Raw genomic sequence first — 20,881 nt, 5'->3', positions numbered from 1 at the left:
GAGATTTTGAAACTGGTCCCGCTACAGCTCAAACCACGCGGAGATTTTGAAGGTCCCTTTATCCTATAACAACCATTGGAGTTAGGGTTTGCAATACAGCCATACCATCGTTCCAGGCAAAGTTCAGGTTAGGGTTTCATCTTGGCTTTGTTTTATTTTTAGCATGCTTTGCATTATTTCTTCTCTAACTGGTCCTGTTACAGATCAAATTGCGATGAGTTAGCGCAGAGATTTTAAAGGTCCTCTCTATCATGTAACAATCCAGTGGAGTTAGGGTTTACAATACAACAGTACCATCGTTCCAGGCAAAGCTCAGGTTAGGGTTTCATCTTGGTTTTTTATTGTATTTTTAGCATGGAGAACTCCAGGAAAAGAATTAGAGGTTGGGGTTTCATCTTGGTTTTTTATTTTATTTTTAGCATGGAGAACTCCAGGAAAAGAATTAGAGGTTAGGGCTTCATCTTGGTTTTTTATTTTATTTTTAGCATGGAGAACTCCAGGAAAAGAATTAGAGATCTGAGATGCGACAGCGGCGATGCGGAATCAATGGGGTATGAATTTGGGCGTCGTAATAGTGGGGATGAGGATCAAACGCCTGAAAATGCGAGGCTTCAGGCCCCGTTTTGCGACGAATCAGGGAAATTCAAGAATAAAGCATCTAAGCCTGTGAAAAGTATGAACACTGATCTAACCATTGAATTGAACGGTCAAAACGCTACAATAGAGGTTGCAGGAACAATATATGCTAACGAACCCAAAAAGGAGCAGGTGACAGAGGCAAATCAGAAGGAACAACAGATTGATGATTCTAGGGTTCCCAAGCCATCATCTTTGTAGAATATGGTGGCGTTTGAATGTTCCGAGGGCCGACGTCTTGAGCAGTTTGGTGTGGAGGATGTCGTTTGGGTGAAGTCTAAGAGGAGAAAGGACATACCTCTTTGGCCCGCTAAAGTTATCGACCTGGTGAAAGATGCCCCAGAATCTGTGGAGAGCGTTTGTGTTCCTGGAAGATTTTGTGTTAAGTTCTTCAACATTAAAAATAACTCTGACTGCGCATATAGATGGGTTAAAGAAAAAAGGGTATTCCATTTTTGGGAATACTTCAGGACATTAGCATACAAGAGTCGGAGATTCTTGAAAAGCTCTTCTAAGGACCTAAAGGATAAGTTTTTTGAGGGGACTGATGAAGCCACTGTATCAGACTTCTTTTCTGGATACAGGGTTTTGCAAGATCAAGAAGAAGAAACAACCTGCAGTAGCTGTAACGAGAAGTTTCCAGCTTCAGGATTATTACCATCTGCTCAGCTGAAGCAGCTGCGTAATTCATCTGAGAAGGGCTCGTCGATCTATCGACGTTGCTACAAGTTGTACAAGTTCAATCAGTACTGTGGCATTTGCATGAAGGTATGGAGTCCTACCCCCAAAAGAGGTTGGCTTCAATGTAAAAAATGCAAGATTTGGGTTCATTATGATTGTGATAAGGTAAGCAGTGAGCACCCACAAGGCCTTACCGAGTATTCCTGTCCTCAATGCACGCCGAAGCAATGGGCCCTTGCAACCTCTCTAATTAAAGAGAAAAACAATAATCCTTTCACTGCTCTAGAACTCATTACAGTTGTTTGTAATGACAAGGAGGCGAATTATGTGACTAATAGCCATTTGATCCTCTGTGAATGTAAGGGATGTGAAAATGGTAAGTCCATGAGCCTGTCGCAATGGGAAAAGCACGTAGGCTCTAAGAGGAAGAAATGGAAGCAAAGTATTAGAGTCAGCGATTCCAAACAGTATCTCATTGATTGGCTTAACGAGGGCTATGGAGCTGGGGTTCATGGCCTTGGATTCTTCAACCCTGAAGGGCAGACACCAGTCAAAATTAGGGAGAAAGAATTAATAGGGTGGCTGCTAGAACCATTCGAGCCAATCAAAGAAACCTGGATAGCAGAAAGGTGTGCAATATGCCGTGGAGCTGATGATTGGTATCATAATAAAATCTTCATCTGCAATGGATGCAATATTGGAGTTCATGAAAATTCTTATGGTGCAATTGAATCACTGGACGACTGGCTTTGCACAGCTTGCGTGAGTGCAAAGACAGAGACTACTCCACAACGCTGCTGCCTCTGCCCTGTAATGGGCGGTGCCCTGAAACCTACCACAACCTGTGGATTTTGGGTGCATGTTACCTGTGCTTGTTTTACTAATGAAGTAACCTTTGTGAATGACAAAACTATGGAACCTGTAGAAGGGATATTGAAAATCAATCCAGACTCTTTTGGGAAGTCATGCGTAGTCTGTAACAAAATGCAGGGATCTTGTATCAAGTGTGAGGAATGTGAAACTTTTTACCATCCCACTTGTGCATTAATTGAAGGGTATCACATGGAGAGGTCGTACTGGAATAAGGAAGGAAAGGATGTATGCACCTACATTTCCTATTGCACCTCTCATAGGGTTCCAGATCCGAACGTTGGTGTAAGAATCCCTGATTCAAATTCTATACATATGGGAATCCAAAAGGAAGCAGTTGCAGTAACACATTCATTTTGGGGATTTTTAATGAGAAAATCCCAAAAACAAAAAAATTTTAACACCACAGAGGCAATGCTCTGTTTCCACTGTTCCAGGATATTTTTCACATGGAAGCTATTTAAAATAAATTATCTCAGAACAAACCATTACACAGCCATACCACATTTCTATTGATTAAAAACAAATCCTGATACAAACATTCATCCTCTTTGCTGAGAGGGATTCACCAAAAACAATATTCAACCAAAACTCTATTTTCACCCTGAGAAATTACTGAGCTAGGTTTACTGCTGTAAAACCCTTTTTACATTACTGTTGTAAAATAAATTTACATATGCTTACCAAAGAAAAATTATATGCCTCCCCTGCTTACGGTATTTAACTTTTTTTTTACCACCAGTTAACAAAAACATTTCTTAACAATATGCGCTCCCCTTCTTTTTCTTTTCTTCATGCACTGCTGTGCATTTTCTTCTTTCACACTACACGCTCTTCATTACAATGACCAACTCGTTTTTATGCACTGCTGTGCATACATTTTCACTCTCACACAATACAATGTCAACTCGAAAAAATACATGCGCTCCACTATTTTTCTTTATGCACAACTGTGCATTCGCTGCTCCTTCCTTTTTATGATGGCCAACACATAAAAAAAATTCTATGCTGCTCCCCCTGTCGCGAGCTCATTTTACGCAATGGTCAACTCTCCAAAACGTTAACCCATTTTTTAATATGAATTCCATACAAAAAAAATCACATAACGTGTATATCAAAACAAAAAGATATATTACGTATGAGCCCATACCTCCGACATATGCCCATACCTCCTTTTTACGAACAGCAATAAAATTCATTAACTTCCTTCTCTGCGGCGGTCAACAGATTGCCTAACACTCCACGCAAAATTCGGACTTGACGCGGGCGGACTGCATCTTCGAAGATCAACGGCGGAAATCGCACGATCGGATCGGACGACTGACAAGAATATCGGAAGCCAGTTTGCTGCCGAACTTTAATGCCCGAGAAGGTGACTTCTGCTTACGTATGCTGAGAGCCATGCGTCTGCTCCATGTTGTATCGGGTTGAAAAGTACGAAGATTCCCTTCGCCGGAAAATGGTCCGAGAAGTTTCAGGTGGGTATGCTGAATGGTTTCGGTTTGCCGTCGTTCGTGCTTACTGAGTCGGCTGCCCACGTCCGCCTACAGCCTGCAACCTGCAGTGGAATTAACATTCCAACACTCCCATTTAATTTCAACTGCTGGGCATTCTGTCATACCCAAACACTTCCTCACATAGAGGGATTCACCAACTGCTTCTGATGCAGTTCATAAACAAACAAAGTTGTCTTCCTCTTAATAGAGGGATTAACCTGAAACTGTGCTTAAGAGGACCTTCCTCATGACAGAGGGATTCACCATAACAATGTGCTGAAGAGCACCTTCCTCTTGACAGAGGGATTCACCTGTGACTATGCTGAAAAGCATCATCCTCTTGATACAGGGATTTACCATGTGTATGCTAAAAAGCATCTTCCTCTTGACAGAAGGATTTACCATGACACTGTGCTGAAAAGCACCTTCCTCTTTAATAGAGGGTTTCACCAAATGACTGTGCTGAAAAGCACCTTCCTCATTAACAGATGGATTACAAACAGACACTGCTTTACATGCAGTTTCAAAAACAAACAATCATTGCATTGTTCTTTTATGCTGCTGCATATTCTCTACTGCACTGTTGTGCCATCTTCTTTATTGTGTCTACCCCACACTGCTGTGTCTATACTTGCACTGCTTCTGCACTTTTCAAAGACAAAATACTCTGTCTTTTCTGTAACAATTACACTTTCCCAACTTACAAATTTACACTGTTGTTGCATATATTGCATTTCAATTCAATGAACAACACATTCATTACAATTACATATACTGCTGTAAAAAAAAATTCTTTTACATGTGATGTTGTCCATTACCTTTCATTTCTTCAACAAAACTTCATGCTGCTGCATTTTCTTATTTGCATTGCTGTGTGCTTCTCCTTCTTGCCATCATGCTGCTGTCCATAACTTCTTGCTGCTGCATTTTTCATATTCACTGCTGTCCATACCCATAACCATAGACTGTCATCCCTGGGTTTTTATTTGCTGTTGCGTTGCCTCTGCAATTTGCACTATGGCTGCCTTTTGTTTCATCATACTGCTGTGTGCCCATACACTAACTCTTTACTCTCCATTACTTGCACATAGAGAGAAATCATCCTCACGCTGTTTTGCGCTGCATTCTCCACACAACAACAAAAATTAACATGGGCTGCTGCCTTTTCTTTTTACACCCTTGCTTCACACAATCTTAGTCTCCATTCATTTTTTTTGCACAGTGCACTGCTGTGCAATTCCTTTCGATTTGCTGCTGCCACACATTATCATTCACCCATGTGCAATAAAAATCTGCTGTCCATGTTTTTCTTTATGCATTTCTTTGCATGTTGCATCGCATATGAAGAAAAACATTACATTTTTTTTTACTACTGTGTATTGTTCTCACTCTGCTGTGAGTATGTTCTCTCACATTTCATAAAAGAAAACTACATTCCAATGCTATACATTTCAATGCATGTACTCCATAAAAAAATTTCAAACTGCTATTTTATGTTTTGTCCTCCCACTGCTGTGAGGGCTTCCATGATTTGTATACTTTTCTTATTGCGCCGCTGCACTTTACATTTGAGCTTTGTCCCCTTTTCTTCTCTGCTCTTATGGCAGATTTGATTTCATGTCTTTCCTTTATAAAAAGAAGTCTTCATTAAAGAATGACTGTTGAGACAGTTCAGCAACAAAAAATTACAAGCTCCCCTTCACTATATGCATCATCTTCTTTCAGCAAAGTTTTCTTAAAAGAAACTTAGATCAGTTGCATAGCTCAAGGGACTTTCACATACTTGTGTAACTTTTAACAGTAACTTAGATCAGTTGCATAGCTCAAGGGACTTTTCACATACTTGTTATTTTAACAGTAACAGAAAGGAAAGCTTTGAAAAATACCTTAACTCTTTTGGCTGAGTCTTCACACTGCTGGAGAAGTTTGACTGCTGCAACCACACCTTCCTTCAACTTCTTTGAGTCTTCAAAGAGCCTAAGCCTGCTCTGATACCACTGTTGGGGATTTTTAATGAGAAAATCCCAAAAACAAAAAAAATTTAACACCACAGAGGCAATGCTCTGTTTCCACTGTTCTAGGATCTTTTGCACAGGGAAGCTATTTAAAAGAAATTATCTCAGAACAAACCATTACACAGCCATACCACATTTCTATTGATTAAAAACAAATCTTGATACAAACATTCATCCTCTTTGCTGAGAGGGATTCACCAAAAACAATATTCAACCAAAACTCTGTTTTGACCCTGAGAAATTACTGAGCTAGGTTTACTGTTGTAGAACCCTTTTTACATTACTGCTGTAAAATAAATTTACATATGCTTACCAAAGAAAAATTATATGCCTCCCCTGCTTACGGTATTTTATTTTTTTTTACCACCAGTTAACAAAAACATTTCTTAACAATATGCGCTCCCCTTTTTTTTCTTTTCTTCATGCACTGCTGTGCATTTTCTTCTTTCACACTGCACACTCTTCATTACAATGACCAACTGGTTTTTATGCACTGCTGTGCATACATTTTCACTCTCACACAATACAATGTCAACTCGAAAAAATACATGCACTCCACCATTTTTCTTTATGCACAACTGTGCATTCGCTGCTCCTTCCTTTTTATGATGGCCAACACATAAGAAAAATTCTATGCTGCTCCCCCTGCCGCGAGCTCATTTTACGCAATGGTCAACTCTCCAAAACGTTAACCCATTTTTTAATATGAATTCCATACAAAAAAAATCACATAACATGTATATCAAAACAAAAAGATATATTACGTATGAGCCCATACCTCCGACATATGCCCATACCTCCTTTTTACGAACAACAATAAAATTCATTAACTTCCTTCTCTGCGGCGGTCAAAAGATTGCCTAACACTCCACGCAAAATTTTGACTTGACGCGGGCTGACTGCATGTTCGGAGATCTACGGCGGAAATCGCACGATCGGATCGGACGGCTGACAAGAATATTGGAAGCCAGTTTGCTGCCGAACTTTAACGCCCGAGAAAGTGACTTCTGCTTACATATGCTGAGAGCCATGCATCTGCTCCATGTTGTATCGGGTTGAAAAGTACGGAGATTCCCTTCGCCGGAAAATGGTCCGAGAAGTTTGAGGTGGGTATGCTGAACGGTTTCGGTCTGCCGTCGTTCGTGCTTGCTGAGTCGGCTGCTCACATCCGCCTACAGCCTGCAACCTACAGTTGGAATTAACATTCCAACAATTCAAAACATTCATCAGATGAGAGTTCATCTGCAAACAATGATAATAATCTAGACGAAGTTGGACTCCGCAAAATAGAAGAACAATATGCATCTAGAAGTTTTGTGCATAATACTCTGAAAGCAAAATCCGGCATAACGTCCATAATTCAACGACCTGTGGGGTACTCCCACCATTCCAAAGAAGCTATAAACAAGAGATTAAAAACAGAAGGAGAAGCAGATCCACCACAGTTCTCTTCATATAGAGAGCGTCTTGATTACTGCCAGAAAAATGAAAAAAAGCGACTTCGCTTTGGGAAATCTGGAGTTCATGGATATGGTATTTTTACTATCGAACCCATTCAAAGAGGGGACCTGGTGATAGAATATCAGGGCGAAATAATTAGAAATAGTGTTATCAATTTAAGAGAAAAGAGATATCAGTCAGAGGGTAAACATTCAACGTACTTCTTCACAATCAACAAGGAAACTGTGATTGATGCCACAAAAAAGGGAAATGTAGCACGTCTGATCAATCATTCGTGCGCACCCAATTGTTTTCCAGGATATTACCGATCAATGGTGTTGAGAGTCGAATTGCACTTTTTTCAAATAAAGACGTTGAAGCTGGCCAAGAGATAACGTACGATTACAGATTAACAAAGGATGGAATTAGAGAACGGTGTTTTTGCGGAGCAACTGTTGGGTATTTTTAAATGGAGAAATACCAAAACCAGACAAAAATAATCACAACAGGGGCAATGCTCTGTTTCTTTTGTCCAGGATCTTTTGCAGAGAACCTCTTTTAAAAAAAGATTAACTCAGAACACAATCCATTACACAGTCACAACACATTTCTATTAATTTAAAACAAAAGAACTGATACATATTTCATCCTCTATGCAAAGAGGTATTCACAAAGCAAACTTTGTTACTCTCACAAATTTTCCACTGTTGTGGATATTACAAAAACAGCTCTGAGTTCTTCAATGGCTAAATCAAGACATTACATATACATTTCTATATCGCACTGCTGTGCATTTACGAAAGAAAATCGCACTATCGTGCGTAGCCACCACTCACAACACATAAATAAGAACTATATAACGTAGACGTTTTTTACGACATATATAAAACAAACATATAAAAAAATGTGCCCATAACTATATTAAACACATGCCCATAACCATATTAAAGGCCACCACCCAATTCTACGTAGACACATTAAAAGCCATAAGTTCATCACCTACGGCGGTCAACACAAAACGACAAAAAAAGACTTTCAATCCACGCAAAAATCGATTTGACACTGGTGGTATGCATCTTCGGGAAATCAACGGCTTAGATCGCGCGCCCAGATCACTTGGCTGATCCAACGAGGTTCGGGAGCCAACCTCGCGCAAGACAAACGGACTTTAGCGTCCGGGGAGAGCGGTTTTCGGCGTCGTACTAAGGACGCGTGGCGGAGTGTGATTGTGTCGGAGCCTTAGCTACGGATACCGCCTTTGGTGAAGGGCGGTGCGGGGAGACCAGGTGGTTTTCCAGAATCCACCGCGCTGTTCAAAATTAGAATTTAACACTCCCCTTTAATTTTAACAGCCGCACGTTCGGTCATTCCCAAGCATTTTCTCAAAAATTCGAAACTCTTCTGGACCAGTGGCTTTGTCAAGATGTCTGCGACCTGTTCCTGGGTCCTGCAATGTTCGAGGACAATTTCTCCATTGTTCACTAATTCTCTGATGTTGTGAAACCTTGTATCGATGTGTTTCGTTCTCTTATGAAACACTGAATTCTTTGACAAAGCAATAACTGAGCTATTGTCACAAAAGACCATTGTTGCTTTTGCCTGCTCTTGGCCTAAGCTCCTCAACATCCTTCTCATCCAAACTGCCTGACATGCTGTTGTTGTCGCTGCCACATATTCTGCCTCTGCTGTAGACAATGCTACTATGGACTGCTTCTTAGAAGCCCATGAAATGGCTCCTGAACCCATGTTAAAAACATAACCGGAAGTGCTCTTCCGATCATCTACACTTCCAGACCAATCGCTATCTGTCTACCCAACCAAATCTGAATGTTCTAAGGCATGATATAGAATTCCAAACGTTTTGGTACCTTTGACATACCTCAAAATTCTCTTTGTTGCCTGCCAATGTGCCTCCTTCGGCCTCTCCATGAACCTGGAAATTAAACTAACAGCATACATTAAATCAGGCCTAGTTGCTGTTAAATACAAAAGACTGCCCACAATGCTTTTGTATAGGCTAGGATCAAAATCCTTGCTGCTGTCCTCTCTGCTGAGCTTTAATCCCATCACTGTGGGAGTGATGGCTGCCTTGCATTCTTGCATGTTAAATCTGCCCAAAACTTGATTTACATATCTTGCTTGAGATATAAAAATTCCTTTTTCATTTTGATCTACTTCTATGCCTAAGAAGTATCTCAACAAACCCATGTCAGTCATTTCAAATTCATCCTTCATGACTGATTTAAAATTCTCAATAAGATAAATATCATTTCCAGTGAAAATAACATCATCTACATACAAGACAACAATTAAAATTTTACCATCCTTTTCTTTGATGTAGACTGTGGGTTCTCCTTCACATTTGTCAAATTCATTCTCCAATAGATATGAATCTATCTTGCTATACCATGCTCTTGGCGCTTGCTTCAGCGCATAAAGAGCTTTCTTCAATTTGCACACTTTGTGCTCTTCACCTTTCTTCTCATAGCCGAGAGGCTATTCAGCATAAACCTCTTCTTTTAACACTCCATTTAGGAATGCTGACTTCACGTCCATTTGGTAGACTTTCCATTTGTTTTGTGCTGCTATGGATAGCACTGCTCTCACGGTTTCCATTCTTGCAACCGGTGCGAAAGTCTCCTCATAATCTCTCCCATACTGCTACTTGTAGCCTTTGACAACCAGCCTTGCTTTATGCCTTTCAATCTTGCCTTCAGCATTGCTCTTGGTCTTGTAGACCCATTTCACACCAATGACTTCTTTGCCTTTTGGTAACTCAACCAAATCCCATGTTTTGTTTCTCTCTATGGCATTCATCTCCTCATCCATAGCTTCTATCCATTTCTTATCTTTAATAGCATCTTCGAAATGAATAGGATCATCAACATGACAAAACAAGGCAAATAAGGAATTCATTCCTTCTTCATAAATTTCACTTAGATTTCTAAACTTCTTACCTCGTTCACTTGGTGTGCAAGTGCTTGAAGATGCACTTGAATTTCCTCCTTGTGGTGTGCTTGGAGAAGCACTCTCATTGATCCTCAATGGTGTACCTTGTTGTTCTTGTGTTGGTGCTGCTGTTTGGGGATTCATTTCAGCCACCTCCTCTTCATCCTCATCATGAGACAAACAGTTTTTAATGTTCATTGTTTTCTCTATGCTTCCATCCCAAGCTTCCTCTTCAATGAATTGAACATCCCTGCTCACAAAAAAATTCTTGGTAGATGGGATGTACAGCCTGTAGGCTTTGGATTCATCACTGAATCCAACAAGGATACACTTCTCCCCTTTGCTGTCCAACTTCCTCCTTAGCTGATCTGGAATGTGTGCATAGGCCACACATCCAAAAACTCTCATGTGGGTGACTCCTTGCTTTCTCCCACTCCATGCCTCTTCTGGCACTTTGTTCATGACTGCTTTTGTAGGACACCTGTTCAAAATATAAACTGCACAATGTACAGCTTCAGCCCAATACTCATTTGGCAAAGGCTTTGCCTTCAACATGCTCCTTGCCATCTCCATGATGGTTCTGTTCTTCCTTTCAGCAACTCCATTTTGTTGTGGGGTGTACCGATTTGTGAACTGTTTATGTATTCCATTTTCTCTACAAAACTTTAGGAATTCATTGGAGATATACTCACCTCCTCTATCATTTCCCAAAACTCTTATATGCAGCCCGCTTTGGTTCTCCACAAGTGCTTTGAAATTTTGGAATTTCTCAAACACTTCACTTTTGTTTTTAAGGAAATATGCCCAAGTTTTTCTTGTAAAGTCATCAATGAATGTTAAGAAATATAGGCTGCCTGCTAATGATGGAGCTTGCATTGGTCCACACAAATCTGAGTGGATAATCTCTAAGGGTGCCTTTGCCCTTATACTTTTCCCTGATGGAAAACTCTCTCTATGTTGTTTGCCCAATATAAAACCTTCACAAAGGCTGTTTGGCTTCTCTATCAATGGTAATCCCTTTACCATTCCTTTTCTGCTCAATAAGTTTAGACCTCCAAAATTTAGATGCCCGAATCTCAAGTGCCATAACCAGTTCTCATCCTTTGGCACGCTTTGGAAGGCCTCTTGGGTGACTGCTGCCATTTCCCTTTTGTTCTTCATGTGTGCCCTGATCCGGAGAGGGAACATCCTGTTCCTTGTCATCTTCACTTCAGCAATGCATCTTTTGCTGGGTGGTATGTCCTTGATGGTGCACACATCATTTACAAAGTAAACATTGTAACCCTTTTGGATAAGCTGTCCAACACTCAATAGGTTACATCTCATTCCGGGGACATAGTAGACATCTGTTATGGTTTTCCTTTCTCCTTGCTTTGTAAATATTTTTACCTCCCCTTTTCCCATAACAGGCACTTTACTATCAGTTCCTAGTGTGACCTCTGATTTCAAATTCTGATTTAAGGCTGAAAAGAGGGCTATATTCCCTGTCATATGGTTGCTGCAACCTGAGTCTAAAAACCATATGTCCTCACTATGTGTTTCAGCCATGTTACAAGCTAACAAGACCTTTTCTTGACTGCTATTTTCTCTTGTAACATTTGCATTTTGTCTGCTGTTCATATCATGTTGTTTCTTTCTACAATCACTAGCATAATGTCCATACTTTTTGCAATAATGGCATTGAACATTAGATTTATCATACCTTTGTCCTTGAGCCTGATACTGATCTATTTGTTGGCTGCTGCCTTGACCTTGGTTCTGATTTGGATTGCTGCCTCTTCCTTGTGCATTTGATGGGCTGTTCCTTCCACCTCTGTTCTGGCTTCTGCCTCTTCCTCTTCGGTTTCCTCTTCCTTGACCCCTTCCTCTTCCAAAGGACATATGGGTCTTGAAGGCTTGCTCAAGGGATGAGTTTTCATTCCTACTCAACCTCTACTCATGAGTTATCAGTGATGCATGTAGCTCATCAACTGAATAGTTTGAGAGATCCTTTGTCTCTTCAATGGTGGTGACTATGGCATCGAACCTTGAGGGTAAGACCCTCAATATTTTCTCCACTATTCTTCTATCTTCAATTGTTTCTCCATGAGTTCTCATTTGTGTGATTACACCAATCACATGAGTGAAGAATGAGTCAATGTTATCTGACTCCTTTATGTTCAAGTTTTCAAAATCCTTTCTCAACATTTGCAATTTTGCTGTCTTCACCCTCTCCATGCCTTGATAGGCAGTTTTTAGGGTTTGCCATGCATTTTGTGATGTTGTAGCTGTTGCTATCCTTGGGAATATACTCTGGTCCACTACTTGATACAACAAGACAATGGCCTTTGCGTCCTTCTTCCTATTGAGCTTCAATAGGTCCTTCTCTCCCTGAGTTAGGTTATTAAATGTTGTTTCATCTGCTGGTTCCTCAAACCCATATTCTACTAGTTCCCATATATCTTGAGAGATGAACAAAGCTCTCATGGTTATAGACCAGTAGTCATAGTTCTTCCCATTAAAGTGTGGGAGCTGGGTGTTGAACATACCCATGCTTGTGCTTGCCATTCCTTGCATCTTGAACTATGGTTTTAAATCCTTGACTGTGATTTTTTAAAAAAACAACTGACTGTCTTCAGCAATAACAAGAGAAATGCTTTTGGGGAATACCTGAATCCTTCGCTGTCTGAGTCTTCTGTCTGCCTGGGAAGTTTTGCTGCAGCAACAACCTTCTCCCTTCAGCTTCTTTAACTTCTTTAAAGAGCCTAAGCCTGCTCTGATACCACTATTGGGTATTTTTAAATGGAGAAATACCAAAACCAGACAAAAATAATCACCACAGAGGCAATGCTCTGTTTCTTTTGTCCAGGATCTTTTGCAGAGAACCTCTTTAAAAAAAAAATTAACTCAGAACACAATCCATTACACAGTCACAACACATTTCTATTAATTTAAAGCAAAAGAACTGATACATATTTCATCCTCTATGCAAAGAGGGATTCACAAAGCAAACTCTGTTACTCTCACAGATTTTCCACTGCTGTGGATATTACAAAAATAGCTCTCAGTTCTTCAATGGCTAAATCAAGACATTACATATACATTTCTATATCGCACTGCTGTGCATTTACGAAAGAAAATCGCACTATCGTGCGTAGCCACCACTCACAACACATAAATAAAAACTATATAACGTAGACATTTTTTACGACATATATAAAACAAACATATAAAAAAATGTGCCCATAACTATATTAAGCACATGCCCATAACCATATTAAAGGCCGCCACCCAATTCTACGTAGACACATTAAAATCCATAAGTTCATCACCTACGGCGGTCAACACCAAACCACAAAAAAAGACTTTCAATCCACGCAAAAATCGATTTGACACGGGCGGTATGCATCTTCGGGAAATCAACGGTTTAGATCGCGCGCCCAGATCACTTGGTTGATCCAACGAGGTTCGAGAGCCAACCTCGCGCAAAACAAACGGACTTTAGCGTCCGGGGAGAGCGGTTTTCGGTGTCATACTAAGGACGCGTGGCGGAGTGTGATTGTGTCGGAGCCTCAGCTACGGATACTGCCTTTGGTGAAGGGCGGTGCGGGGAGACCGGGTGGTTTTCCAGAATCCACCGCGCTGTTCAAAATTAGAATTTAACAGCAGCGACATGTCGTAAAGTTATGTAGGAATTTTCATGATTCCATTCAAAATGACTTCCCATCTTTCTTTGAATTCAAGAGTTATTATTTTTGAATGTTGTATTTACAGGCAGCATTCAGATATAACTCTGTGATTTTAATTTCTTTTGTGTTTGTTTTAATCCATTTCTCCAGTCAAGGTAACTCTATTCTAGTGCTTCTTGTGAAGGTAATTTGAGAATGATGCACAAACTCTATTCTAGTACTTCTTGTGAAGGTAATTTGAGAATGATTTGTTATCATTGAGAAATCGAACGCTCCAGCATGAAATGGTTAGAAGCTTACTTTTGCAAAATTGGTTTTAGTAAAAGTCTCATTAAATGAAAGGTTAATATTATGGATGAATTTTATTTTAAAATAATATATGTAGATTAATTGTTAAATTAAAAAATATATAAATGTATAACGTAAATTAATGTAAGATGTAACCTAATATAAAATATAAAGTAAAAATAGTCTATTCATAATGTAAATTGTTTTTTTCACTAGTTATTTTTTAATCTTTCTTTCACTTCAAAGGTTATTATTTATGAATGATCCAAGATTAATATTTACTGATGTATTTACAGACAACATTCAAATATAACTCTGTGATTTTGATTTCTATGGATTATATAATTTCTGTGAGTGTTTCTCAAGTTTTCGAGTGAATGTAACTCTATTCTAGTGCGTGAAGGTATTTCCAGCCTGAAATGGTATAAAGTTTATTTTTGGAAATTTGATTTTATTAAAAATCTTATTAAGGGAAAGGTTATTAATATAGATGAGTTTTATTTTAAAATTATATATATATATATATATATATATATATATATATATATTTATTTATTTATTTATTTTGATTAATATTTATATTTCAATATCTATAAATTTATAATGTAAATTAATGTGAAATGTAACCCCATGTAAAATATAAAGTAAAAATAGTCTATTTATAATGTAAAGATAGCATTATATTGTTGTTTTAACATGTTATTTCCTTATTTATTATTGTTGGTATAATAATCAATAATATTGATTATTGTTATTCTAATATATTATAATAATAATCATTTCCATGGTAAGTATTATTATAATAAACCTCACATATATTATTAATTAAACAAAGTGATAATTCTAGATCATATGGATGGAGAGAGAGAGTGTGTGTGTGAGTGTGTTGGGGATAAAAAGAGAGGGAGATGGAAGAGAGAGGAAGAGAGAGAGTGACGAGGGGAGAGGGGGGTGAGAAAGATGGAGTTGGAGGGGCACGACAAGGGGCGGAGATAGGGAGTGACAAGGGAGAGATGGATAGAGAGTAATGGAGAGAGGATAGGAGGAAGTAGGAGAGAGAGGAGATGAGAAAGAAAGGGAAAGAAAGGAAAGAGAGAGAGACATGGAGTGAAAAGGGAGAGATGGATATATAGAGAGTGATGGAGAGAGGAGAGTAGGAGGGAAGAGAGAGAGGATATGAGAAAGAGGGGGAGTGTTGTCGGTAAATTTAGTGTTTCTTCAAACGCCTAACCCATAGACCTAGTAGCAAGTCTAGAACAACAACTAAAGTAATTCCATTACTTTTCCTATAGATAATAGATAAAAGAAAGAGGAACAGAAGAACCAACCTGTATCCCTCGCTCGATCCCTCTTCCCTTTGACCACTTTCGCCACTCCCTTTCGTACTTAACTTGCTTGGAAGGTACCTAAACACAAGCCGAGACCGAAAACCATCAAAGCATACATATCGATTTGTTAACTAAACAGATTATCGAATTGAAAATTAAATATACATCATATAACACATGAATGGGAAAAAGCATAGAACTCTTTATTAATAAAAGGAAAGATTACAACCCATGTAGATGCATGCCTGATTCAGTGTCATACTTTTAGCCTCAAACCCTTCGCTCCTCATGAAACAACAATTTGACATGATAACATTACTCTCTCTACAGATCTCATCCAACCAACATTTCCTTAGCTCAAGAAGGTTCAATCTAGACCAGCCTTTGAATGCTTGGTCCTTTTATTGCTGAATGGAGGAGGTTAAGCCATTAATGGCCCTCATGAAAACTTTGCCATAATTGGGAAGTGGTTTCATGGAGGAAGGGATAATGGATTAAGGTTGGTTCATCTTCTTCCTCATCCAAATGCGAGCCCAATCATCCTGGAAACTTCTAGAAGTATCCATTGGATAAGGAATCCAACGGATTCATTTAAAAAATTCGATGAATCTTGCTCATCGTAGGTGAAACAAAGGCTAGGTGTGATCATAACACCGAGACAATGTAGTTCCTGCAATGCATTGCAGCGTGATAGAAGGGTCCTTGCGCTAATATACTTAGGGACACTTTTTGGATGAATGGTTTCATGGAAACTCTTGGGAAGCAAGCATGAAGTAGGTTGACCTCATTAAGGAATGAAAACAACTGAATTAGGGGTTGATGGACCCTAATAATATAGATCTAGAAGTCGGGGTTGATGTGCCCAAATTTTCTTCTAACAGTTGCACCCTAAAGCATGAAGTTGAAAATAAACATCTTGAGTGAGATGCTTTACCACTTGGAGAGAAGTTTTCGAAACGGAAGGAGACCTGCATCAATTACAATACATATATCATGATACTTTGATTTTTTCTCACAAACTAGCTAGGGGAAGGCATACCGATGCTCAACTTATAAACTTTCATTACATGTACAAATATAGTCGTCTACAGATATAGACCCATGAATGTTTGACCATAAATGTAAGGCCATTGTACATTTGATATAATACTCCTGAAAAATATATCATAGCCCGAATGAATAAAACTAGATCCAGGGTCTTCAATCTCGTCCAATCTTTCACTCAAGTACAAGTCTAACCACGTGAATAGATGATCTGAAGTCGAACATGGAGAGACATCACCTGATTACCAACTAATGATGTAAGCCGTTAGGAGACACGAGAGGATTCACCGATAATGATAATGACCCTCAAGGTACTACAGTACATTTCGCAAGGTGTGAATAAATGATTTGCTGTTGAACACCAAACGAAGTATTTCGATCAAAGGCCATTGATGTAAACCTATCGTCGAAAGTGAGAAACCTGCAATTGATGTATGAAGTCATCAAGGTACTGAAGGGTGTTTGTAAGTCAACTTCTTAGATGATGTGCTAATGTATACAAGAAGCGACTTGTCGCAGGATGGCTTTGATGTATCCCAGATGCCTCTCTTCTAGATTAATGAATTTAATAATGGAATCCCTTCATTGATCCATCAGTGATTTTCCCACTTCTTGCTTAGCTTTCTCAACCAACTCATATCAGATCACAACCCACTCTTCCTCACTCGAGTCCAAATATTTTTACATGTGTTTGATACATAGAAAGTATTTTGTATATAGCCTAGAACACATCAAAATCATTCTAATCCATGATTGGCATTTTTCTGGGCATATCTGGGCACCTAAAATGTAGTTTGATTTTCCAAAACAATTCAACAATCATTCAACTTAGGATTGATAGCATTATATTTGTGAATTTCACTGCTTAGGAACCCATGTGTTTGTGCTCTCTATGCGTATCTCTCTCTATGCATGAACGGATGAAATTCATATTTGAATGAATGTCTCACTCTTTTTCCTTCATGGGTCTCTACCCCTTGGAAAACATTCATAATCAATGCATTTTTTTATACAGTCCCTTATTTTCGTCAGTCTCCTACGAAATCTGTATGTCAACTTCAAAATACATGGAATGTACTCAACTCATTCATTTGATTAAATTATGAACCATTGTTGTCGATACCATGCCAACTTCCATTTATATGAAGATGATTGTACTAACTAGTAAGTCATTCACAATGAAATGGTTGTTAGGTAAGAGGGAAAATGGTTAAACTTAGATTCAAATTTCATGGCAATGATTTGGTTGATAACTCCCACAATACTCTCATATTTTAAATAGTAGCCCATCTAAGTGCTCTTATGTTCACAATTAGTGGTGAAAACGAATTTATTAATCCAACATTTATATTACATATATAATGTTCTTAGGTTCATCAAGTTCATTTTTGTTGCAATAGTGGCACATCCATGCAGACAAAGGAAACACAATTCCAAATTAATTACAAATTAAATGAGGCTCAAGATAGGAATGTTACAATAATTCATAAAGAGAAGATCTTCCATGGGAAAATCATTGATTTGAGGTAGTTCATAGTTGGAAAATATACTAATCTTAGCAAGGAAGTAGTTAGGCATATTTCAAGTCATAAAAGAGGGACTTGTGCAAGAGCGTAATGAATATTGAATATGTGATAGAGTAATTACTTTTGAAAGTGACAATGAACATACAGAAATGAGTCCATGAATAAATTTTGTTCTGCGGGAGTCTAATGCAAGAGCATTGAGAGCATGGTTATGGGTAATCTAGAAAAATAAGATGGAGATTATGATTGATGATGAGATAGGTGTAATATTACAAGTATAAGTATGCAGACATGTGGTGGAAATTTGTTGATGAACCATGTACGAGAAGGAATTTCATAGAGAACTAATGGATATAGTGACAGTTGACCCATGTATTATAGTGGATGGTGATTCTTTTATATGAGCTTCAACAATGTTTATGATTTGCAAGTGCAAATGAAGAATGTCAAATAAGAAAGAAGGCCACAAATGAAGATAAAGGATAAAGAACATAGAAGAGAGAGGAAGGGAAAAATTTAATGAATATTTCTCATTTGTAATGCTTAATGAAATAATATGATGATGTAGACTAATTCTAGATGTCTAGATAGAAATAAGAGATCTTAGGGATGAAGATATCTCAAGAGATCAATGGAAACATTTTGGGAGGGATTTTAGGAGATATTATGGGCATAATTATGGATGTGATTACGCATACAAAAAAATATAGATGGGAATGCTTGAGTTTTTATAATTCCCCCTTAGGGGGAACTTTGGAGTAAATTTCTTATGGTCCCTTGCTTTTCTTCATATTGAACTATTTCATGTGTATGTAGGTATCATTGCCTTAAATCCTCTCTCTTCCCCCAACTCTCTTTCCACCCTCTACTCTCCCCTCTATCACTCACTCACTCTCTTTATCTCTACCCCCTCCTTCCTCCTTCCACCTTTCCACTCACAACAACCCCCTCCATTTCTATATCTCTCTCTCATTCCCCTCCCTCTCTCTCTCCCCCTCTCTCTCTCTCTCTCTTTAACTTTATCTCCCTCCCTCTCTCCCTTAATACCACTCACTCTCTCCTTCTCTTCCCCTCTCACTGTTGCGATCTCTACCCCCCCGCCCTCTCTCTCCCTCTCCCTCTCTCTCTCTCTCTCCCTTTGTATGCCACCCCCCTACACCTCATTGCTTCCCATAATGCATATCTCTAGAAACACGTGTGTATTATTGGGTATTTTTCAATGGGAAATACCAAAGCCAAACAAACATTAACACCACAGAGGCAGTGCTCTGTTTCCACTGTTCCAGGATCTTTTGCACAAGGAACCTTTAAAACAAATATGCTCATAACAGCCCATTACACAGCCATAAAATATTTCTATTGATTAACATATAAAGCCTCAAACAACATTCATCCTCTTTGCTGAGAGGGATTTACCAAAACTTACATTCACCCATCAAAAACAAAAACTATGTCTTTTCTCTCCACCCGAGAGTTCACTGTGCTGGGTTTACTGCTGTAAAACCCATTTTTACATTTACTGTGTAAAACCATTTTTACATATACTGCTGTAAAAATATTTTACACATAATACTGTAAAACAAACTTTTACATATATAGCTCCAAAAAAACGTTATGTGCTTCTGCACATTACAACATCTCACAAAATATTTTCAAATGCAATACCAAAGACTTGGCTTCATCTTAGGCTGCATTTCTGGTTTATAAAAAATCAACACTGATTTCTTTATACCCTCCTTGCTTCACACTACGCACTGCTGTGCGATGTTCTACACATACCTCACTAAAACATATTCGCTCCACTTCTGCTCTTTTTCATGCACTGCTGTGCGCTCTATTTTTCGCTCCCCAAGCTCACATATTACAAAATGGTCAATCCATATTACAACTCACCGAGCCCCTTTTTTTTTTTTTTACTCATTCCATGAGTTAATAAAATACAATACAGCCACCCACATTTTTGTTTCATTCATTATATGTTTTTATTTCATTATGGTCAACGCTTCTTTAAAGGATATGACATATATAATGTATGTCCATACCTCCGTATATAAAAAAAACATTAAAATTAAAAACTACGTTGACCATTTAATAACCCCCTGCAAATACCATTTAATTTCCTTTTACGGCGGTCAGCGGGAATCCTAACACTCCACGCAAACCTTGAATTGACGTTGGTCGTATGCAGGTGTGCAGCTTCATTGATGAACGGCGGAGGACGCGCGAGGAGATCGGACGGCTGGAGTGGATATCGGAAGGCAGTTTGCAGCAGGACTTTAACGTCCGATAAATTGCGTTGGCTGATGTCAGGGGAGAGCCACGCGTCGCCTCCATAGTTTATCGGAACCCAACAATACGGAAACCACCTTTATGCAAAAGCGGTGCGATATGCCCTGGGCGGTTTTGTGGTTTCGTTCGGTGGTTTTTGGATGCAGCGTGCTGACTGAGTCGGCTGCCATCGCTTTCCCTGTCCGACTGCAATTGGAATTACCATTCCAACATTTAAAGGCCTACCGGGCTTGTATTTCTTTGCTTTGCATTATTTCTTATCCAACTGGTCCCGCTACAGCTCAAACCTCACGGAGATTTTGAAACTGGTCCCGCTACAGCTCAAACCGCGCGGAGATTTTGAAGGTCCCTCTATCCTGTAACAACCATTGGAGTTAGGGTTTGCAATACAGCCATACCATCGTTCCAGGCAAAGTTCAGGTTAGGGTTTCATCTTGGTTTTGTTTTATTTTTAGCATGCTTTGCATTATTTCTTCTCTAACTGGTCCTGTTACAGGTCAAATTGCGATGAGTTAGCGCAGAGATTTTAAAGGTCCCCTCTATCGTGTAACAATCCAGTGGAGTTAGGGTTTGCAATACAACCGTACCATCGTTCCACGCAAAGCTCAGGTTAGGGTTTCATCTTGGTTTTTTATTTTATTTTTAGCATGG

At 39.0% G+C, this 20,881-nt stretch overlaps 1 pseudogene; it reads left to right on the top strand.

Annotated features, from left to right (window-relative positions):
* The first annotated feature begins 840 nt into the window (after positions 1 to 840).
* Positions 841 to 20,277, top strand: LOC149248289 (histone-lysine N-methyltransferase ATX3-like; annotated as a pseudogene).
* The last annotated feature ends 604 nt before the right edge of the window (positions 20,278 to 20,881 follow it).

The sequence above is a fragment of the Pinus tabuliformis genome, chromosome 7 (assembly GCF_031772625.1).
Source record: "Pinus tabuliformis cultivar Carrire ecotype Pingquan chromosome 7, CPIR1, whole genome shotgun sequence".
Classification (NCBI taxonomy): Eukaryota; Viridiplantae; Streptophyta; class Pinopsida; order Pinales; family Pinaceae; genus Pinus; species Pinus tabuliformis.
This window is presented reverse-complemented; position numbering and strand designations above follow the sequence as displayed.